The sequence below is a fragment of the Muscardinus avellanarius genome (genome assembly GCF_963383645.1).
Source record: "Muscardinus avellanarius genome assembly, chromosome: 1".
Classification (NCBI taxonomy): Eukaryota; Metazoa; Chordata; class Mammalia; order Rodentia; family Gliridae; genus Muscardinus; species Muscardinus avellanarius.
The window spans coordinates 108,421,675-108,447,026 of record NC_137786.1 but is presented as its reverse complement, the minus strand read 5'-3'; positions in this window follow the sequence as shown (position 1 = coordinate 108,447,026).

The following is a 25,352-nucleotide window of genomic DNA, read 5'->3' as shown; positions in this document are numbered from 1 at the left end:
AGATGGAGACCAGAGGATCGTGGTTCTTGGACAGACTCAGTTACTTAACAAGGCCCTTGGCAACTCAGCGAAACCCTGTTTTAAAATAAAAAGAATAAAAAACAGGGATCAGGGTGTAGCTGGGAGGTACAATGCCCCTGGGTTCCATCCCCGGTAATGAAAAACAAAACAAAACAAAACTTCATATATCTGGATTCATAGCCCCATTCTTCTCTTTCTTTTCTTTTCTTTCTTCTTTCTTTCTTCCTTCTTCCTTCCTTTCTTTCTTTTCCTTTTTTCTTTTTTTGTCATAATGGGGATTGAAACCAAGGGCATTCTACCTCTGAGCTACACCCCCAGTTCTATTTTTTGCTCTTTACTTTACAACAGAGTCTCACTAAATTTCAGAGGGCCTCACTAAGTAGCTGAGGCTGGCCACAAGCCCGTGATACACCTGTCTCAGCTCACAAGTACTGGGATTACAAGTGTGCACCACCATACCCGGTGTGCTGTTTCTTTTCTATGTGATTCCAGGCAAGCCACTTAATCAGTTTTTTTTATTTGTAAAATAAGCATAATAATATATACCTTAAGGATTATTATAAAATTAAATGACACATTTTCAAAGACATTGTGTGTGTGTGTGTGTGTGTGTGTGTGTGTGTGTGTGTGGTACTGGGGACTGAATCCAGGGGTATTCTATTTATGAGTAATCCCTAACCCTTTTTTATTTTATTTTTTATTTTGCAACAATTCTCCCTTTCTTACTGGTGTTGAACCTCCTATCGTATCTCAATTTCCCAAGTACTGGGATTACAGGTATGTGCCATTATGACCAGCTGTCAAACATTTTTTAAAACTCTAACTTGCTGGGTATGGTGGCCGATGACTGTAATCTCAGTACTTGGGAGGCTGAGACAGAAGAATGACAGGTTTGAGGACAGCCTTAGCAAGTAGTGAGACTCTAATTAACCTAGCAAGACCCTGTTTTGTACTAAAAATAAAATGGGACTGGGGGTATAGCTCAGGGATAGAATGCCCCTGAGTTCAATCTCTGTACCCCCCATACATACAAAACAACAACAGTATAACTTAACACTTAGAATTATGCTTGACATGTTCTAAATAGCTATTTTTATTTTTTTATTTTTATTTTTGGTGGTACTGGGGGTGGAACCCAGAGGCTTTCTACCTCCGGACTATACTCCCAGACCTATTTTATATTTTATTTGGAAACAGGGTCTCACTAAGTTGCTGAGAGCCTCACTAAGTACCTGAGACTGGCTTCGAACCTGTGCGATCCTCCTGTCTCAGCCTCCCAAGAGCAGGGATTACAAGAGTGCGCCACCACGCCCGGCTACATAGCTATTTTTATTATGACAATAATTATTCATACCGAGTGGGGTCTATTCAGTTGTATTGCCATCCTGTAATTTACTTAACCAATCTGCTATTGTTGGTATTTCTGGTTGACACTAATAGTGCTGGTTAATACCTCGCTTTACTACCTTAGGCTAAACCTTCAGGAGCTGGCGTGGATAAGAATACCTCCAAGAAATAAAGCTTCTCTGTCCTGCAATGGCCACCACTCCTTGGAATTCTAGCACAGCCCTGTGGGGCTTGCGTGCTAGCATGACAGTCGAGGCACTCACTTCTGTGGAATAAACTTGTTCTACTAGCTTTGGGTTCTGTTTGTTTGTTGTACTGGGAGTGGAACCCAGGGGCATTTTATTTCCAAGCTATACTTCCAGCCCGATTTTATTTTTTTATTTTTAGACAGGGTCAAGCTGAGTTGCTGAGGGTCCCACTAAGTTGCTGAGGCTGGCCTAGAACCTGCAGTCCTCCTGTCTCAGCCTCCCGCGTACTAGATTGCAGAAGAGCCATACCAGGACTGAGTGTTTTGTTTTGTTTTTAAGCCAATTACAATCTGCCTTTGGTAGATGAAATGTACCGCAGCTCACAAGTAGTCCGACTGGATTCTTCAGGCCTTCGGAAGGCCAGAGGATATATCGTTGATACTTGGGGTGAGCTTTGCCTACCCTGGGTGTCAGAACCAGACTAACACTGATGTGCACTTCTTTTTATAGAAGGAAGTCTTAACTATTAATTAGGCTAAACCCCTCAGGGAAGTATTTCACTGGGCTATTTGCCTCAGAACCTGCATTTTTATTGCCTCCTTATTAATTGGAACAGCTTCTTTATATGAGACATATATTAGTAAATTGCAGGGGCGGGAACTAAAAACTCAGCCTGAGCAAGGGTTCCGCTGCTGAACGCACATCAGCTCAGAGGAGCCCCCCAGCAGGTGCGGAAATGGGCTGCTTAGCAAAGTAAAAGGAGAGAGGAAGTCAAGTGCGGGCTCCAGAGCCTCAGGTTTGGGATCGCTGGCCTAAAAGGCAGGCTTGTGTGGAGAATTAGAGAAACAGACTGCCAGGCCCTTAACAAACAAAAGACATGTGTTGCATCTCATTAAAATAGGTTTTCTTTTATTGCCATCAATGGAGTCGATGTCATCATTTTCTTTCAAAAGTAAATAGCCTATTTTCAAAATGAGCAGAGTCCCTGCTCCTCATAGCTGGTCTTAATTCAAGAAATATATCTAACTGTAGTCTAGCAAGAGTCAGTTTCAGAAGAAATTAATGAGGAACATCCATTAATTATTTACACTCTGAAACAGTAGGTCTGCTAATGTTTCTGCTAATCACCAAAGCTAAACAGATGTATCTTCATAAAGACACTCTTAAAGAATAGAGTATAAAAGAAGCACAAACAGAAAAAAAAAGTGTATATATAGTGGTGAAAGGAAAAAATAACAGTGACTACATCACTGCCCCGGGACAGTATTTGTTTAGACTGCAAGACACGATAAAATTGTCAGAACAAGTTCTCTTCATGTTTTCCAATATTTTAATACTAAGCAATAATAATAGAAGTTGAATTTATGGGACTAAAACTAATGCTAGGGGATAAAAATAATTAGGCTCCTGCTTGTGTGTGTGTGTGTGTGTGTGTGTGTGTGTGTGTGTGTGTGTGTGTTACTAGGGATTGAACCCAGAGGCATTCTGTCATTGATCTACACCCCCAGCCCCATTTGATTTTTTAAATTTTAAACAGGGTCTCACTACGTTACTGTGCTCTGGTTTCAAACCTGAGATCTTCCTGTCTCAGCTTCACAAGCACTGGAATTAATTACAAGAGAATGCCACTGTGCCTGGCTTAGGCTTCCTACTCTTTTAAACAGCCCCAGCCTTTTTAAATTTTTTTAAATTTTGAAACAGGGTCTCACAAAGTTTCAGAGGACCTTATTAAATTAAAGAGTCTGTCCTTGAACGTGTGATCATCCTGTCTCAGCCTCCCAAGTACTGGGATCACAGGCATGCATCACCACACCAGGCCTCCAACCAGTATTTTCTAAAAGTCCCTTAGAAGTTGGGCGTGGTGCCACAAGCCTGTGATCCCTCTACTTGGGAGGCTGAGCGAAGAAAATCATCATTGCAGGTTCAAGGACAGCCTCAGCAACACAGTGAGCATCTCAGCAACCTAGTGAGGCTTTGTTTCCAAGGAAAAGAAGCTGGATGTGTGTAGCTCAGAGGTCAAGTGTCCCTGGGTTCAATTCCCAGACACACACACACACACACACACACACACACACAGAGTTCCCTAGGAGCTACTGGTGTGTAGTTAGATTCCAGAGCTGCTGTTCACAAAGCAGGAATTCACAAAACCTGGTGCCGTAACCCATTTGCTCCAAAGAACGCCAAGTTAATGAAAGACTCGCTGTCATAAATGAGCTTGGATGGAGGCTCTGCCTTGCATCTTCTAATGCTTCCTTGCATGGAAAGGAGAGGGAATTATATTACCAGTGCATAAACTGCCATCCTGTGTAATCTCTGCAGGATTCCACACTGAGTGCCAGTGATCGTCCATTAATAAAAGTGTAGAAATATTGCTTGACTTCCCTGGAAAAGTGGGGGGGGGGGCTGTTTTCAATAGCTAGTAATGACAGCATACTTCTTGTGTTGTGCAGACACCTAGTAGGCCAGGATGAACCCTGCTCTACCCACCACAGACCAACAGCACGCTCTCTGCTGGACCAGAATGACCATCGTGTGTGTGTGTGTGTGTGTGTGTGTGTGTGTGTGTGTTACTAGAGATTGAACCCAGGGGCATTCTATCTCCAAGCTACACCTTCCAGCCCTTGTTTTATTTTGAAACAGGGTTTCACTAAGTTGCTGAGGCTGGCCTCCAGTCTGTGCTCCTCTGGTCTCAGCCTCCCAAATCCTGGGTTTATAGCCGTCTACCACTGTGCCTGGCTGCAATCTCACCTTCCCAGCAAGAACCTCTCCATGGCCTGAGCCTAGCCTCACTCCACCATCACCCCTCTCCCGCCCCTGCACAAGTCCTCTCCGTTCCTGCTCAGCTGGGATGCCTCCAGCCAAGGATCACAAGAGATCCTAGAGGAAATGAGGAACAATAGACTCCTTTAGTACCCACTCTCCCTTTCCACCCACCCCCAGGAACAAACCCTTTAGCATCAGTGATCCCTGAGGCATGTGTTAAGTTGTAAAATTAAAATAGAAATGCCACAATGAGAGGAGATCCTATTACCTAAAACCAAGCTTTCTCAAAGTAGCACATCAGCTCCTTTGTCCAAACATGGGGAAAATCCGCAGGGGCCAGGCAAAGCATGCATACCATTATCTTTACTAACAACAAAAACCAACGTGCAGCCAAAGCTCTCCGCCTCACTCCCATGTTTTATTAAACAACACAACCTCTATCAGGCTGTGTGACTACAGTTGTTCTCTGCACACAGACAACAGGATCCAACAGCTGCTTAGCTGTATGACAGTGTCAATGTAGTTCTTTCTGTCCACAGTGGTCACGTTTCTATTTCACACTCTTCACACATTTCTTACCTGCAAGACAGGCTCCATTGCTGTGTGGTCTGCAAAAGCACACAGGCTCTCACAGAGTAGAATGCAATTCATCTGGAGTTGAATAACAAACACTTTATAAACCATAAAAATAAAAACCCGTACAGCATGAGCCGGGCGTGGTGGCGCATGCTTGTAATCCCCGCGCTTGGGAGGCTGAGACAGGAGGATCACACAGGTTCAAAGCCAGCCTCAGCTACTTAGTGAGGCTTTCAGCAACTTAGTGAGGCCCTGTTTCCAAATAAAATATAAAAATGGGTCTGGGAGTATAGCCCGAAGGCAGAAAGCCTCTAGGTTCCACCCCCAGTACCACCAAAAAAAAAAAACATACAGCAAAGGAAACTATCAAGAACCCCAAAAGAGAGCCGATAGAATGGGAGAAAAATTTTGCCAACTATTCCTCTGAGAGAGGACTAATATCTACAGAGAACTCAAGAAACTCAGTGCTAAGAAAACAAATAACCTAATCAAAAAATGGGCAAGTGAACTAAACAGACACGTCACAAAGAAGAAATTCTCTAACGTACATGATGTACATTCACAAACATATAAAAGTCAATCACTAACCCAAACATGAGGAGGGAAGTGGGAGGGATGGAGTAGAGATTGGGGAAGGGCTTAAATGAGTGATGTGTGTGTATGCCCCTACCATCTTGTACCCCATTAAGATGTATGACTACAATGCACCAATAAAAAATAAAAATAAAGCTGGGCATGGTGGCGCACGCTTGTAATCTCAGCCTTTTGGAGGCTGAGACTGTAGGATCGCGGTTCGTGGACAGCCTCAGCTACTTAGTGAGGCCCTTCACAATTTAGTGAGACCCTGTTTCAAAATAAAGAATAAAAAATAGGGGAGGGGGGTGTAGCTTGGAGGTCAAATGCCCCTGGGTTCCATCCCCAGACATAATAATAATAATAATAATAATAATAATAATAATAATAAATAAATAAATACCAGTAAAAAAAAGATGACATTTTGGTGACTACCAAACCTTGTGCCACCTTGCAACAGGGCTTCCTAATTTGTCTTTGCATGTATCCAAAATTGTGATTTCCAGATCACTTTTTCACTTTAAGCATCCTCACATACCTCTCAGCACAAGTATTTTTACTCTAGGACAAATATTGTATTTAAAAAGCAACATCCACGGCCAGGCGAGGTGGTGCACGCTTGTAATCCCAGCATTTGGGAGGCTGAGACCAGAGGATAGGGGTTCGAGGACGGCCTCAGCTACTTAGTGAGACCTCCATTTTAAAATAAAGAATAAGAAATAGGGCAAGGGGTGGAGCTCAGAGGTTGAATGCCCCTGGGTTCCATCTCCAGACCCCCCCCCCCAAAAAAAAGCAACATTCAGAATTGCTTCCATTACTGAAAATATCTACAATGTGTCAGAAAGGTTTCAAGAGTAAGGTAGAAAATTAAAATTACTGCAGAATTTCTCTTGACTGTGTGGCAAGCTTGATTGCTCAAAAGAAGATATTCTCATAAAAGATAGGAGCGAATTCAACATAATGGAGGGGAATGGCAAGGATACACCATGCTCTGTGCTGTCATATGATTTAACATATTCCTAAAATAAACATGCTGGTGACACTCTTTTTTTTCCTGACACAATGCGGGGTTGATAAGCTGTTCAGAAATTCTCTGAATTGCTTTGTAACATTACTACTAACACATAGAATGACAATAGAAAATGATCTTTCTACATGAAAGCCTCAAACTTTTGCAACCTCACAGTGGAACATACTGTAGCAAAGTAAAAGTTTGAATGATTATGTCATGCTAGTTTCCTTGCCTAAAAAAAAAAAAAAATCATTGTCTGTTATAAGCTTTGCTTTTCCTGCAGGTGCTTACCCTTTGTGGTTAGTTGTACTGTCAGAATGGAATCCATAGGAAGTATTCATTATTGTTGGAAAAAGTTCCTCCATCTAATGTTCCAGATCTAGTCCAGAAAAAGCCATTATCAAAAATTTCACAACTGCCGGGCGTGGTGGCACACGCTTGTAATCCCAGCACTGAGACCAGAGGATCGTGGTTTGCAGACAGCCTCAGCTACTAAGTGAGGCCCTCCGCAACTTAGTGAGACCCAGTTTTAAATGAAAAAGAATAAAAAATAGGGCAGGGGTATAGCTCAGAGGTTGAATGCCCCTGGGTTCCATCCTCAGACCAGAAAAAAAAAAATCACACCTACTATTTCCTTTCTGTATTAAACTCGAAGCACAACTTAGCCTCTGGCTTCTGGGGAGTCACATTTAGTTGATCCCCCCAACTCTGAGGAAGAAGAAAGCACAAAACACAGATGAGGGCTTCCCTGGGGATCAAGCCTAACGCCCCAGGGCTCAGCCCTGGGGGGGTCTCCCTAGTACAGGGGGGTCTCCCTGCCACAACCTCCTTTCTTTCTAAAGAGGACTCCTTCGCCACAGGGTATTGTTGTTTTTTTTTTAAATAAGGCTTATAATTTTCTGAATAGAGAGTTAATGCCCAAAAGAAGTGCAAAATAGAGATATAAAAACGGTCTCGACTTCCGGGAAGATGGTGACCAAGAAAAGCAGCGTTTATGAGTCCTGCTAAAACTAGATCTCTGTTACCACAAAATCAGCACTTTTCATAGCCAGAAAACAGCATCAGCAGAGAAATAAAAAATGTAAACACAAGGGACAGAGAAAAAAAAGACTAGAAGAACAACCAGAGACTAGAAATCAAGCCTGCAATGTGGCAGCAGAGCCGCGCCGGCACCATCTTCCCTCACAGCACCAGGCTCCAGAGAGGAAAGGTAAACAAGTTGCTGAAGTGAGCAGCTGTGGATCATTCGGGTGTAATTCAGCAGTTCTTTCAGCACAATGATCATCTAAAACTCCCAGTGGCCAAGCTCATCACTCCTTCCAGGAATTCAGAACGGAGCTCAAAACCAGAAAAGAAATACGCCAGCCTCACGGCCGAGGGTATGACAGTGGCACCATATTGCCAGAAGTGACAGCGAGTTCATCGCGCCCTGCGACAGCTCCTTATCAGAGCGCACAATAACCGTGAATGAAACTGCGGCCCCTAAAGGAGAAATCTCTGTACTGCACTACCAAGGACTTGTGCAGCTTTGATAATCTCCTTGGGTTGAATATTTTTCAGTTCAACCCAGTGAAGGAGTAGCAGTGGCAGAGATACCATACCCTAGTCATAGCTCCCTGTGGGAAAACGCCCAGTCTGGCATCCCCACGGTGTCACGCAACCTCGATTAACTTCCTGGGTATGAGACTTTGCGATACAACCCAGTAAAGGAGTAGTGGCGGCTGAGATTACAACAGACTCAAGATACAGAGCACCCTAAATGAAGTCATAGTGACCCAGGGAAGGCTCAAAATTATGAAATCATGGGAAAGAGGAACAGCAATAGAGCAATGAATGCCCACAACCCCATATTATCAGAACCTGATAACACAGAAATCCAGAGATCTCCAGAAGATCAAATCAGGAATATAACTGTAGAAATAATACAGGACTTTTGAAAAGAATTTAGAGAGAGTCTAAAAGAAATAAAGGAAGCAACTATTGAGGTAAAGGCCTTAATTCAAAGTATAAACAATCAATTAGACCACATGGAGAATAGAATCTCGCTTCTAGAAGATGATCACTCCAAAAATGAATGCATAATTTATAACTTAGAAAAAAAATCAGACAGCAGAAATCTGACACTGAAGAAATATGGGCCCATTTTAAGAGAGATAAACTAAAAATAATTGAAATAGAGGAGGGAAAAGAAGGTGAAACCAAAGGGATCAATAATCTCTTCAGAGAAATAATAGCAGAAAATTTTCCAAACATAGAGCAAGAGGTTGATACACAGGTCCAGGAAACTCATAGAACTCCCTTTAGATAGGATCAGAGAAGAGGATCCCCACGCCACATAATTGTGAAAATGACCAACGTGGAAGCCAAGCAGAGAATCTTAAAGGCAACAAAAACAAAGGGCCAAGTGACATTCAGAAGCAAACCAATTAGAATCACTCCAGACTTCCCAAACCAAGTCATGAGAGCCAGAAGGGCTTGGAGTAACATATTCCAAACTCTGAAAGAAAACACTTCCAGCCAAAAATTTCCTACCCAACAAAACTATCTATCAAATTAGATGGGGAAATAAGAAGATTCCACGACAAACAGAAACTGAAGGAATTTATGTCTTCAAAACCAGCGCTAGAGAAAAAAACTCAAAGAGATTAACTACAAAGAAGAAATAGGTAACACACACCAGAACCAGAGAAACAAGATTTTCCATCCAGCAGACAACTAAGCAAAGAAGAATATATTCCTATGTTTATAGGTTAAAATATTTGGAGATTCATTAGTTATTTCAGTCTTTTACCTATTTCTAAATTGTATTTCTAAATTGTATTGTTTGCTTTTACGGTTGCTAATTTTTAGGATCTCTATTTGGAATATTAATATACCTTCAGATAAAGCATTTGGAAATATTTTATCCCATTCTATCAGTAACTTTTAACTGTGTATGCATTATCTTTAAATGTACAATATTTTTTTTTATTTTTTAGGAAGTTTGTTTATTCTTTTGTTGCCTGTGCCTTTGAAATCATATCTAAGAAATCACTGCCAATTTCAATATTGTGAAGTGTTATGACCCAGGTTTTCTTCTAAAAGTTTATAGTCTTAAGATTTATATTTAGGTCTTTTATCTATTTTGAGTTAATATTTGTATAAGGTGTTAGGTAAGGGTCCAATTTTATTCTTTCTTTTGTAATTATTATTTTTCAACAATATTTAGTGATAAGATTATTATTTCCTTCGCCAAATGTTCTTGGAAACTTTGTCAAAATAACTTTACCATATATGGAAGAATTTATTTCTAGGCTTTTTATTTTACTCCACTGGTTTATATATCTGCCTTTATAGCCGTATTACACTGTTTCAATTATTGTAGCCCTATAATGTTTGAAATCAGAAAATGTACATCTTCTAGCTTTGTTCTTTTTCAAGATTGTTTTGGGTATTTAGAGTTCATATTTCATGTTAGGATAGATTTTTTTCTGAAAAAAAAAATGTACAATAGTTTTACCTTAAAAAAAAAAGAAATAAATATCCTCTGGTAAGAAAGCAAAAAGAAATATTGAAATGTTATCTCTAAGTGATCAAAAGTTTGATATCAAACAAATGAATCTGTTATGAGATTATCATTGTTAATTTTTGATAAATTGCTATAATATGAGATGACAACCACTAAGCCAAGCATGAGAAGGAGGGATGAGGAGGGAACAGGGTGGGGTTAGGTAGGGGCAAACTGGGCGATGTGTACATGTATGTCTACACAAGTTTTTATCCCATTATGATGTATGCATACAGTGCACCAATAAAAAAAGTTTAAAAAATGGTCTCACAGAAGAAAAGTTTCTCTCTGGTCACTTTAATAGGGGAAGTGAGAAGTGAAGGGGGGATTCAGACACAATCACAGCAAAGAACCTCACCTTTAGCCAGGCGTGGTGGCACGCGCTTGTAATTCCTGCGCTTGGGAGGCAGACACAGGAGCAGGTTCGAAGCCAGCATGCTGGCTTAGGAGACTCTGTATCCAAATAAAAAAAATAAAAAAATAAAAAATAAATAGGTCTGGGTGTGTAGCCTGGAGGTAGTAGGGTTTCCAGGAACCCCAGTACCACCAAAAAAAAAAAAAAAAAAAACCCAAAACAAAAGAACCTTAACTTCCTGACATATTATATGTATATATTCTCCATGTGAGTATTTAAAACATTTCTACAAGCCAGGCTCAGTGGTGCACACCTATAATCCCAGTACTTGGGAGCCTGGGTACAGGAGGATAGCAGGTTCAAGGTCAGCCTCAGCAATTTAGCCAGATTCTGTTTCAGAATAAAAATAAAAAAGGCTGGGTGGGCCTAGCTCCATCCATGCCTCTGGATTCAATCCCCATAACAACACACACAAATAAACAAATAAAGCATTTTTATATTGTGAAATGTTCAATAAATCATCTGTTTAAATGGTTGTAATAGAATCCACTATAAGCCGGGCATGGTGGCGCACGCTTGTAATCCCCACGCTTGGGAGGATGAGACAGGAGGATCGCGCAGGTTCAAAGCCAGCCTCAGCTACTTAGTGAGGCTCTCAGCAACTTAGTGAGATCCTGTTTCCAAATAAAGTATAAAATAGGTCTGGAAGTATAGCCCAGAGGTAGAAAGCCCCTGGGTTCCACCCCCAGTACCACACACACACACACACACACACACACACACACACACACACAACCTGACTATGGTGAAATGAAAGGCAGAGACAGGTTAGTATTACTTCTCCTGGCATTTCACTAAGTCATTTATTCAGCAGTTATTAAAAGACTTCTATGTGCAGAATATTTTACCGTATCATCTAATATTCTTAGTTTCTTATTTATAGCACATGCACAAAAGCAAAATAAAACAAAACAAAAAACCCAAATATGTCTCTGGGTAAAAATGATGGAGAATGACCCTACTAAAACTTTGAAAACAATCAGAACTCATTGTACTTTTCCTCTTTTTTGTGTGTGTGTGTGGTACTGGGGATGGAACCCAGAGGCTTTTCTACCTCTGGGCTATACTTCCAGACCTATTTTATACTTTATTTGGAAACAGGGTCTCACTAAATTGCTGAGAGCCTCACTAAGTGGCTGAGGCTGGCTTCAAACCTGTGTGATCCTCCTCCCTCAGCCTCCTAAGCACCGGGATTACAAGCGTGCACCACCACGCCAGGCTCCCCTATTTTAAGTGTGCAGATTTTCTTTGGATGCTGGTAGGCCACAAAGAAAGAAAAACAATTGAAACCTACTGTAACTAATTCTTTTTTTTTTTTTTTTTTTTTTTTGGTGATACTGGGGGTGGAACCCAGAGGCTTTCTACCTCCGGGCTATACTCCCAGACCTTTTTTATATTTTATTTGGAAACAGGGTCTCACTAAGTTGCTGAGAGCCTCACTAAGTAGCTGAGAGCCTCACTAAGTAGCTGAGGCTGGCTTCGAACCTGTGCGATCCTCCTGTCTCAGCCTCCCAAGCGCAGGGATTACAAGTGTGTGCCACCACACCCGGCTCTACTGTAACTAATTCTGCTGCCCTATATCCATGAAACATGAATCTACGGCCAGTGATAATAAAACCTCAAAAAAACAATCACCCTGGGTTGTAAGCCATGAGAGACAAAGGGAGACTGAGGCAGGAGGATTGAGAGCGCTTGAGGCCAGCCTAGACCACAGTAAGACAAAACCATCCAGTAACTCTTCACGATGTTGACAATGTTAGGATTGCTCTATGCATGCTGCAAACTCCAGTTAAGATTTTTTTCTTTCTTCCTGGGTATTGCCATCTCTGAGAAATTGATAAGTGTCTACAACTCATAAAAAGCTTTCCAAAAATATTAGGAACTCAGAGACACTTTCCATAAAAATAGAGTCCTTATGTAAGTACTTACTCCCAAGTAGTTTTAATAATTTACTTCAATCTTTAAAGACTTTTTCTTCAGCTTTATCCGATTTATCAATAATATTCACTTGAAACTGTAAGAGTGGATTAAACTTCTTTGACATATTTGTGGCCTCAGGAGGCCACAGAGCAGCATTCCATTGAGTTGACTCCAAATAATTTTCACATGAATGACTAAAGTGCAGAAATGTATAATTCATTAGGATTTAAATAAATCACAGGAATAGAAGTACTTTAAAACGATTGGTGGGAAATTTATAAAAAATAAAAGTTGTAACTAAGAAATTAATTTCTCTATATAAACACTCTTCCCTAGCCTTAATATTTCTCTTTCTTTCTTTCTTTCTTTCTTTCTTTCTTTCTTGTATTTATTTATTTATTTATTTATTTATTTATTTATTTATTGTTTTTTGCAGTGCTGGGGATGAAACCCAGGGGCATTCTACCTCTAAGCAGTACGTCCAGCCCTATTTTTTATTCTTTTTTTATGTTTTATTTTTTGGTGGTACTGGGGGTGGAACCCAGTGGCTTTCTACCTCCAGGCTATACTCCCAGACCTATTTTATATTTTATTTGGAAACAGGGTCTCACTAAGTTGCTGAGAGCCTCACTAAGTAGCTGAGGCTGGCTTCGAACTTGCGATCCTCCTGTCTCAGCCTCCCAAGCGCGGGGATTACAAGCGTGCGCCACCACGCCCGGCTTTTATTCTTTATTTTGAAACAGGGTCTCACTGAGTTGCAAAGAGCCTCACTAAGTAGCTGAGGCTGGTCTCGAACCATGATCCTCCTGTCTCAGCCTCCCAAATGCTGGGATTACAAGTGTGCTATACCCCCAGCCCTATTTTTTATTCTTTATTTTGAAATAGGGTCTCACTAAAAGTTCTGGAGGGCCTCACTAAGTAGCTGAGGCTGTCTGTGAACTGCAAACCTCTGTCTCAGCCTCCCAAATGCTGGGATTACCAGCGTGTGCCACCACTCCCGGCTTTGCTTATTCTTTAAAAAGAGCATGCATGCTTTTTTTTTTTTTTTAATGAGTCAATGATTTTTTCTTTTTTTGTAGTACTGGGGGTTGAACCCAAATGCATTCTACCTCTGAGCTATACCCGAGCCCTTTTATTTTTTTATTTTGAAACAAGGTTTCACTAAGTTGCAGAGGGCCTCACTAAGTAGCTGAGGCTGGCTGTGAACCTGCAATCCTCCAGTCTGAGCCTCCCAAGTACTGGGATTATAAATGTGCACCACCATGCCTGACTAAGAAAAATATTTTTTAAAACATATAATTCAATATTACTTTGGGGAAAATTATCTTTCTAAAAACATGTACTGTGTTAACAACAGAATGCTATAAACCTTTTGTCTCAGTAATTAGTAATTTCTCTAATATAGTTATCATACTGGAAATATTCCCTATGGCTATAAAATTTGTCAAGAATAAAACTTTCCATTAAATTTATTAAGTCATGCCTAATTTTCTCATGGGCTGTCAAAGAATAAAGAGCCTCCTCTCTCCCCCAAGGCTAATTACATCTTCTTTTTTTTTTTCAGATGACAATTATAGTTGGCGCATTTCTGTAATCCCAGTATTTGAGAGGCTGAGACAGAAGGATTGCAGGTTCCAAGTCAGCCTCAGCAACTTAGTGAGGCTCTCAGCAACTTAATGAGACTGTTTTCAAATAAGTAAAATAGGAAGCTGGTGTGGTGGCGCACGCTTGTAGTTCCACCATTTGGGAGCCTGAGACAGGAGGATCGCAGTTTGCAGACAGCCTCAGGTACTTAGTGAGGCTTTTTGCAACTCAGTGAGACCCTGTTTCAAAATAAAGAATAAAAAATAAGGCTGTGGGTGTTGCTTGGAGGTAGAATTTCCCTGAGTTTCACCCCCAGTAACACACACACACACACACACACACACACAAAGTAAAATAGGGTTGGGAGTGTAGCTCAGAGGTAGAAGGCCCCTGTGTTCTACCATCAGTACCACAAAAAAAAGAAAAAAAGAAAAATGAAAGAAAGAAAGAAAGAAGGAAGGAAGAAAGAAAGAAAGGAAGAAGGAAGGAAGGAAGGAAGGAAGGAAGGAAGGAAGGAAGGAAGGAAGGAAGGAAGGAAAAGACAGACAGAAAGAAAAGACAGAAAAAAATGATTAAAGTTAAGCCAGACAAGGTGGTACATGTCTATAATCCCAGTACTTGGGAGGCTGAGACAGAAGGATCACAGGTTCACAGACACTTAGTGAGAGGCTCTCATCAACTTAGAGAAACTCTGTTCCCCTCCAAAAATAAAATAGGGTTGGGAGTTTAGCCCAGAGGTAGAAGGCCCCTGGGTACCAGCCCCAGTACTATACACACACACACACACACACACACACACACACACACACACACACACACACATTACTAGTCAATAAACATTTCCTAGTTGCCAAAATAGTGAGAACTAGAAATCCTCAGTGATTTTAAAATAGCATTACTAAAATCTACACATGTAAAAATCACATAACTACAAACAGAACAATGGTTTTATTCACTGAGAATATACTTTAAAAAAAATCTATGACATAAACATAACTATAAATGAACACTGCTATTCTCAGCACTTTTTGTATAGAAAATTCAGTATACTATATGAAAACATCATTAAATCAAAGCATGTAAACTTATTTATATACAACATGATCTTTTTAATGCCAAGGTTAAAAGGAAGAAGGCACTGGAAATATTGAAAAAATACAAAGAAGCAAGGTAGAAATACTGCAAAATTATCATAATTCAGTTTGCCACAGGAAAAATATTTAAGATAAAATTGAAAATAAAATAAACATAGGTTACGATATAGCCAAATTATTGTGAAATGTATCAAATTGGCTGGCTGTACATTGTGGAGGTCACAGAAAATTACTTTAAAATGTTTTTCTACAAATTAGCATAAATAAACACCGTTCTCTATGGTTTCCAATATGCTACCTAAAAACAGTGATGCTCCCCAAGGGAGCTCGCTTCCAATCCAAGGGGCAAATGATACAGGTAGAATTAGAATGGCAGTTTTTGACAGACACTAATAAAAAAGATTAGTGACATTCCACAGACTTGCAACTTTCCATTTTATTAGCAGTAGAGCACAGAGGTTGAGAACGTGAGCTCTGGAGTCAGAGCAGTGTTCAAATCCTGGTCCCACCACGATGTGCTGTGTAATCTCAGAGAAGCCATTTTACCTCTCCACAACTGGGTTTTCAAAGCTCAACCAGGAGGTGAGAGCACCTTCCTCAAAGGCTATAGTAAGCACTGAATGCAGGCAAACTACTCAGCCCATTACTGGAGCTAACCAGTTTGCATTTAATATTTAACAATTTTTTTAAAGTGAGTAGCCTGAAATTATAAACCATTCTAACTGGAAATATTTGCTTGGTACCATGGCACTACAAGAAAGTCAGGTTTTATTGCCTAATGGATCCCAAAAAAGTACATAGCCAAGAGGTTTAGAAATACTGAAAATGAGCCAGGGGCAGTGGTGCATGCCTGTAAGTTCAGAACTCGCCAGTCCAAGACAGGATTGCAGGTTAGAAGCTAATGTGCAGTCATGTAGAGAGCCCTTGTTTCAAGTGGTCAGAGGCAGAATGCCCCTGGGTTCAACCCCTAGTAAAACACACACACTCACAAACACGCACGCATGTGCGCATGCACCACTAAAAATGCACAACTAATCATTTTCATGATTAGTGTTCATTTCATTACTTCACAGACTTAAAGGTTTTCTTTTACAGATTCCTGAAGATACTATAACATTCTCATTGACATTTCTAATATTTCCCTTCACACTTTAGGAATAGACTTATTCATTTAATGAGACAAATTCTATACTTGCCCAAGGTTAAGTGGCTAGACCCATAAAACAGAATAAAGATCCCAGAAATAAACGCAGGCATCCACAGGCAACTGGTTCTTTAAAAAGGCACCAAAGACATACACTAGAGAAAGGAGGGCCACCTCTTTCAATAAGTGGTGCTGGGAAAACTGAATATTCATATGCCCCCCAAAATGAAACTATCTCCATGCAAACAACCATATACACAAATCAACTAAAAATGAATCAAAGACCTAAGTGTAAGACATGAAACTGCTGGAAGAAAACATAGGCCCTTTAAAACTCAGTGAGACCCTGTTTCAAAATAAAGAATAAAAAAAAAAAATAGGGTAGGGGTGTAGCTCAGAGGCAGAATGCCCCTGGGTTCCATCCCCAGTACTGCAATAAATAAATAAATAAATAAATAAATAAATAAATAAATAAATAAATAAAAAGACTGGGAGTGTAGTTCAGAGGATATCAAAAGTAAATAAATAAGCCAGGTATGGTGGCGCATGCTTGTAATCCCAGCATTTGGGAGGCTGAGACAGGAGGATCGCAGTTCACGGTCACCCTCAGCTATTTAGTGAGGCCCTTTGCAACTCAGTGATACCCTGTTTCAAAATAAAAAAAAAAATATTGGGCTGGGGTGTAGATTGGAGGTAGAATGCCCCTGGGTTCCATCCCAAGTACCACAAATGGTGGCACACGCTAGTAATTTCAGCATTTGGGAGGCTGAGAATAGAGGATCACTATTCGTGGACAGCCTCATCTACTTAGTGAGGCCCTCCGCAACTTATTGAGACCCTGTTTCAAATAAAGAACAAAAATTAGGGCAGGGGGTGTAGCTCGGAGGTCCATTGCCCCTGGGTTCCACCCACAGACCCGCAAAAATAAATAAATACATAAATACATACATACATACATAAATCGGGCTTGGTGACTCATGCTTGTAATCCCAGCATTTGGGAGTCTGAGACAGGAGAATCGCAGTTTGTGGTCAGCCTCAGCTACTTAGTGAGGCCCTTTGCAACTCAGTGAGACCCTGTTTTCAAATAAAGAGTAACAAACTGGGCCAGGCAGTGTTGGGGCCAGCGAGACCAGAATCGGGGCCTCCCATGAGGCAAGGCTGCTGCTTGAGCCAGGGAGGTCTGGATCAGTCCACCGGGTAACCAGGTTACAACTGGGGCCGTCAAGAGAGGGATTGGTATTTTCAACGTGGCATGCACAGAGAAATATCGCAGAAAATTAAAACCAGATGCTTCCCCTAATCAGCAATAACTAGGAGGAAAGGGGCAACAGGAAGTGGTCGAGCTATAGAAAGGGCCCTATAGTGAAGCAACTAAGGTGACCAATCAGAGGGTATGGAATAGGGGAGGATGGAGCCTCTTTAAAATGCAGGAGGTACATAAACAAATGTATCAAAGTTAATCACCAAACAAACATGGGATCGAGGGAAGGGGAGGGAATGGGATGGGGGCTGGATGAGGGCTAATTGGATGATGTGTGCTTGTATATCCTCTCAAGTCTTGTATTCCAATGTGATATATGATTACAATGCACCAATAAAAATAAATTAATAAAAAAAAAACTGGGCCAGGGGTATAGCTCAGAGGTAGAATGCCCCTGGGTTCCATCCTCAGTACCACACAAAAAATTATATATATATATATATATATATATATATATATATATATATATATGGAAAAACCACAACAAAAGAATCTATTTAAAAATGGTCAAATGATCTGAATAGACATCTCCCAAAAGAAATGCAGGTGGCCAAAACGTATGAGAAAACCTTTAGTAGTATTAGGGAAATTCAAATCAAAACCATAATGAGGTATCATTTAGCCCCCATCAGAATGGCTATTATAAAAAAAGATGTTGAGAAGGGCACAGAGAACTTTTTTGGGGGAGGGGTACGAGGGATTGAACCCAGAGGCATTCTACCTCCAAGCTACACCCTCAGCCTGATTTTCTTTATTTGGAAACAGGTCTCACTAGGTTTCCGAGAGCCTTGCTACATTGCTGAAGCTTGGCTTTGAACCTGTGATCCTCCTGTCTCAACCTCTCAAGTACTAAGATAACGAGCATGCACTACCCCACTTGGCACAGAGAACTCTTAAACATTGTTGGTGGAAATGTACATTTGTATGGCCATTATAGAAAAGAGTATGGAGGTTTCTCAAAAATATAGAAACACCCACTGTATGACCCAGCCATCACACTTATGGGCTATCCAGAAACAGCATCTTCATATCAAAAAAATATCCTGCCATGTCCATTGCAGCACCATTCAAGATATGGAGTCAACCTAGGTGTCCCTCAGTAAATGAGTGGATAAAGAATGGTGTGTGTGTGCGTGTGTGTGTACACAACACAGGAGAATATTATTAGCCATAAACATAATGAAATCCTGTCATATGCAGCAAAATGGATGAACTGGAAGACACTGTCATAAGCCCACAGAGAAAGGCAAGTGGCACAGGTTCTCTCTCATATGTAGAAGCTAAGTAAGAGTTGGTCTCAAAGTAGAAGAAAGTGTCATAGTAATTACTAGAGGAAGGGGTGGAGGAAGCTTGAATAACATGCACCCAACAATGGAGAAGTAATTTCTGGTGTTCTACTACCTCAAAGAGGGGGGCTACAGTTCACAATAACTTATTATAGTATATAGTTTATAAAGAACCAGAAGAGAGGCGCATCAGCTTCTAAACATCAAAAAAACGATGAGATGGCTGGGCATGGTGGTGCACACTTGTAATCCCAGCACTTGGAGGCTGAGAGAGGAGGATCGCACAGGTTCAAAGCCAGCCTCAGCTACTTAGTGAGGCTCTCAGCAACTTAGTGAGACCCTGTTTCCAAATAAATTATAAAAAATAGGTCTGGGAGTATAGCCCGGAGGTAGAAAGCCTCTGGTGCCACCTCCAGTACCACACACACACACACACTCACACACACACTCACACACACACACACACACAAAAACCCGATGAGATGGAAATGGTGATAACCCTGATTTGATGAGTACACATTGTATTCATGTAATCAGTTTACTCAATGATTATGTACTACTACATGTTAACTAAAAAATAAAACTTTAAAAAATAAGCAAAAATTTGAATGCAAAAATTAAAAAGATTTGTCTGTATATAAAAAAGTGGTTAAGATTTATTTTTATATAGGATTAGCTATTATAGTTAGAACTTTCAGGTGTACATATTTGAATGGGATAAAATTCAATGGTACAACACCAGAATATGTATACTTTTCAGCCAGGCGTGGTGGCGCACCCTTGTAATCCCAGCATTTGGGAGGCTGAGACCAGAGGATTGTGGTTCGAAGACAGCTTCAGCTACTTAGTGAGGCCCTCTGCAACTCAGAGAGATCCTGCTTCAAAATAAAGAATGAAAAATTGGGCAGGGGGTGTAGCTCGGAGGTCAAATGCCTCTGGGTTCCATCCCCAGACCCACACGCACAAAAAAAGAATATGTAGAATACGTATACTTTTCTCACAGATGACAGATGTAAAAATTAGTTTGAAACCAGGTATGATGGTGCACTCTGGTTATCCTAATACTTGGGAAGCTGAGATAGGAGGATCTCAGGTTCAAGGACAGTCTAAGCAAAACAGCTACTTAGTGAGGCCCTCAGCTAACTGTGAGGCCCTTCCCAACTTAGTGAGACCCTATATCAAAATAAAGAATAAAAAATAGGGCTGGGGTGTAACTTGGAGGTAGAATTCCCCTGGGGTTCAGTCCCCAATACCACAAAATGAACAAACAAATTAACTTTTTTTTTTGTACTAGAGATTGAACACAAGGGCATTCTACACTCAAATTACACCCCCGCCTTTTTTTTTTTTTTTCAAATAGGGTCTCACTAAAGTCGGGCATGGTGGTGCACACTTGTAATACCAGCATTTGGGAGGCTGAGACAGAGGATCGTGGTCCGCATCCAGCCTCAGCTACTTAGTGAGGCTCTTTGGAACTCAGTGAGAACCTGTTTCAAAATAAAGAATAAAAAATAGGGGTGAGAGTTAAAGAGGTAGAATGCCTCTGGGTTCCATCTCTAGTAACACACACACACACACACACACACACACACACACACACACACACACAGTCTAAGTTGCTAGGCTGGCCTCTAACCTGTGTCTTCCTGTCTCAGCCTCCCCAGTACTGAGATTGCAGGCATGCAGCACCAAACCTGGCTACTTTATTTTGAATAATTAATGGCTAATGTGAACTCTAAGTACAAAATTATGTTCAAAGCCAAACAATTTTAATTTAGATTTTAATATTTACTTGTATTAGACTTAAGTTGTAATACTTAGTTGTAATAGACTTAAGTAATAGTTGTGTGGGCTTCACAGGCAGCTCTATGTATAATTTCCGCAGAATGCCTTCTATGGCATAAAAAAATAGGACTAATGCACCAATATTCCACCCCTTTTACAAAGGGACAAATGACCAAAAAAAAAATGTAATTAAGATAAAAATGCCATTGTCTATTTTTAAAATTCAAACTCTAAAATACCCTGCAGGTTCAAGAAAGAGCATCAGGTAACTAAGAAGCTAATATATCCATTTCACTTTTTAGACTAAGGGCCAACTTTCCAAACAAATACACACAAAGACAGTTATATCTAAAATAGTCCCGATGATAAGCAGGTGTGGTGGTGCACGCTTGTAATCCCAGCATTTGGGAGGCTGAGACAGGAGGACCATGGTTCACAGACAGCCTCAGCTACTTAGTGAGGCCTCTGCAACTAAGTGAGACCCTGTTTCAAAATAAAGAATAAAAAATTGGTCTGGGGATGTAGCTCAAAGGTAGAATGCCCCTGGGTTCCCCAGTACTGAAAAAAAAAAATAGTCCTGATGATGTCACAGTAAGGAAGTCTGTATATTCAAAATGCAATCCATCCTGCAACTCAATAAGCTAGTTTTCCAAGATGTAACAATAATTTTTATCTAAAGCCAGGTGTGGTGGCACACGCTTGTAATCCCAGCATTCGGGAGGCTGAGACCAGAAGATTGAGGTTCGCAGATAGTCTCAGCTACTTAGTGAGGCCCTCCACAACTTAGTGAGACCCTGTTTCAAAAATAAAAAATAGGGCTGGGGTGTAGCTCGAAGGTAGAATGCTCCTGGGTTCTATCCCCAGTACCGCAAAAAAAAAAAAAAAAAAAAAAAAGAATTTTTATCCAGGACAAAATTACCAAATGCATATTGAGTAGTAAGCCTAAGTATTGTTTTGTAAAGTTTTGTTTTGTGTGTATGTGTTGGGTAACAATGTGAAATGAGCCTCATTATGGGCTGCCTGCCTTGAAGACAGTCACTGCTCTAAGATGAAAGTTTGCCTTCTGGAGCCCCCTACAGGTTCCCAAATGTTAAGAAGTGAATTCTACAGTAAAGCAAACAACTTAAATAGAAAGCATCTGGTCTAAAACCTGAAACTGAACATGTAAGCAATCTCAATCTTGTGACCAACTCAGGAAATAAACTTGGCAAATAAAGAATGAAATGTGTCACTTATAGGAAAAGGATGGAACTGAGAGCATCGTGACATAAGCTTGACTCAAAGTCAAGGTTTTCTTTCACAGGTAGAAAATGATGAGAGAAACAGGACTAGGAGGAAGATGGTCCATGAATACAGAGGGAGTCCAGTAGAGCAGAGGAAGGAGGTGAGGGTGCAGCAGGGAGCAAAGTAAGATGAAATTACAAGGGCTTTAGAAAACTATTCATCAGACATTCTCCTTTGCTAAGGGTTCTACAAAGTACTACTAAGAATTTAATCAATAGGAAGATGGCTGTTACCATAACTAAATCCAGACTAATATGCCTGGGGCTCTGGTTCAAAGTTTATCCTTGGCTTTAGCATCATTTACATCAAAATCAATAGAACCAGTAATTTAAGAGTTTTTGTTTTGTTTTGTTTTGTTTTTGCAGTACTGGGGATGGAACCCAGGGGCATTCTGCCTCTGAGCTACACCCCCAGCCCTATTTTTTATTCTTATTTTTGAAACAGGGTCTCACTGAGTTGAAAAGGGCCTAAGTAGTTGATAGGCTGGCCGCAAACCGGATCCTCCTGTCTCTGCCTCCCAAATACTGGGATTACAAGCATGTGCCACCTCACTGGGCAAAAAAAGAGTTCTTGTTAACCAAGAACTCTATCTCAGTAAAATATTAGGGTTTTTTACTCTTAAATAGATAAAACTATATTGAGAATCCTGATCCCCAAAGGTCCCAGAAATAATATATTAATATAATATATATAGCCAGGCATGGTGACACACGTGGCCTGTAATGCCAGAACTTGGGAGGCTGAGAAAGGATAACTGGCTTGAAGCCGGCCTCAGCAACTTAGCAAGGCTCTCAGCAACCTAGTGAGACCATTTCCAAATAAGGAATAAAAATTGGGCTGGGGGTATAGGTCAGAGGCAGAATGCCTCTGGGTCGAATCCCCAATACCACCAAAAACTTTATTAAAAATCAAAACATACGTACATACATACACACACAGGATCACTTATGACCTATTCAAAACAAATGGCCACATACTGCTTGCCATTTACATAACACATACAAATAAAATTTGTTCATTTGAGAAGAATGATAAGCCAGGCATGGTTGTAGATACTTGTAATCCCAGTACTTGAGAGGCTGACAGGAGGATTGCAGGTTCATGAACAGCCTCAGCAACTTAAGAGAGGCTCTCTACAACTTAGTGAGACCCTGTTTCAAAACTGAAAAATAAGAACTGGATGTGGCATCTCACGCTTGTAATCCCAGCATTTGGGAGGCTGAGACAGGAGGATCTCAGCTCATGGCCAGCCCTGTTTGGAAAAAAGAATATAAAATAGGGCTGGGGGTGTAGCTCAAAGGTAGAATGTCCCTGGGTTCCATCCTAGTACAGAAGAAGGAGAAGCAGGAGAAGGACAAGGAGGAGAAGAAGAAAAAAAGAAATAAAAAACAAAAAAATAAGGCCAGGGATGTAACTCAGAGGTTAGTAGAATGTCTCTGGGTTCAATACCCCAGGTACCCCCCACCACACACACACACACACACACACACACACACACACACACACACACACACACTGAATGAAACTCCCAATCTTTAATATTTTTCGGAGTAAGCTGAAATTTAAAAGAATGACCTTTCTTAATGAACAACCACTTGCAGATGAATTTTATAGGAGTAATTTTTAAAATGAGAAACAAAAGCTTCTGTGATGTAATTTCTCCTTCCCTTCCCTGCTACCAGTCCTCAGCAAGATCACTGCCTCCTGCTAGCCCTTGCAGATCTTCATCATATTTAGAAAGGATGTGTCTAGCCGGGCATGGTGGCGCACACTTGTAATCCCCGTGCTTGGAAGGCTGAGACAGGAGGATCACATAGGTTCGAAGCCAGCTGTGTTGGCTTGAGAGACCCTGTTTCCAAATAAAAAAAGGTATAAAATAGGTCTGGGAGCATAGCCTGGAGGTAGGACTTCCAGAAACCACAGTACCACCAAAACAGAAAAAGAAAGTATGTGTCTATAAAAAGTCATCTCTTCCAGATGTTCTTTCCCTTTTCCTATTCTAATCTTTCCTATTATCAGTAGGCATACTGAATATCTTCAATATTAAAATAACTGCTTTCATAATATTGTTTGTGCTTTATATCTGGGATACTAAAATGTACCCATAACCAATAAAACAAGGCTAACAAAGGTAAGACAGGTGGGGTAGCAAACACATGTAATCCCAGTACTTGGGAGGCTGAGACAGAAGGATCACAGGCACAACTCTCAGCAACCTAGTGAGACCCTGTTTTGAAAACAAAACAAAACAAAGGGCTAGGTATGTAGCTCACAGGTAGAATGCTTGGGTTCAATCCACAGGACCACAAATATAATAAAAAAGGTTACTTTATAAGAAGCACTTTGAAGCTGGGGATAGTGACACATGCATATAATCTGGGTGGCACAGACAGAAGGATTGCAGGTTCGAAGTCAGCCTCAACAACAGCATGATTTTCAGCAGCTTAGCAAGACCGTTTCCAATAAGAACTACTATAGGGCTGGAGTGTAACTAGAGGTAGAATGTTTTGGTTTCAATCCCCAGCACCTACAAAAAAATAAAAAATAAGAACTACTTTAATATCTTTCTCTTTTATTCTTGACTACCTTGTTGAGGGAGTTATTCTATGGAATATTTAAAAGCCAGTGACTTCAAACCCAGTTTCATGTTGAGTGATATTCTCTGATGTATATTAACCCAATATAAAACACACACACATGAATATCCACTACTCGCGTTCTCACAGGCAAGCATACACACCCATCTTCTTTCTTTCCAGAACAAGTCAGAATTACAGCTCTTTTGATGATTGTTATAATTTTTGGAATGGTTCCTAAATGTTCCAATTTTTTTTTAATTTGTTTTACTTTCATCTTTTTTCTTTTTTTCCCCCAATTGTGAACCATTCCATATTGCATCTTTATTGCAAAAGTCAACATGCTCTTAGAAATTCAGATTGTAATCGATAAAACAAACATTACATATATGAATTTAAATGTATAAACAGTTAGAAATTCAACAATATCTCCTATTATACTATTACACAAGTTCACAATTTTGTAAAAACTATAATACAGGCATACTATACATCAAGAGGAACCACTATTCCTTTTCACATGATTTTTTTTTCTTCTTTTTGAAATAATGATCCATTACCGTGGACCTTTTTCACCTTAACAGGACTGCTTTCCAATTTGTCATCTCAACTGGTGACAATATTTTCCCAATATTATATGAAGAGATTGAGAAAAATTTTGCATTCCTTGGGGTTACCTTTTTAAGCGTGGGCAGAAATTTAGTAAATCAAGCTGATCTAACCAGACTAGTGGTCATTATTGCTGATCAGCTACTTATAAAGGTATCATACATATTCAGAAGAACAGCAGAAATAGCTTCTGATACTCTATGTTATCTGTGTACAGGAAGATGCCAAGAAAATGAGTCATGGGAGTGATTTGCTTTTAAGAGAAATTCCACTGTTGGGAATTTGAGGGTGGGGGTAAAAACAAACTCCCAGAGGGGGAAAAGGATATATGTGTATGCATCTATTTCAAACAAACTTAAATTTTA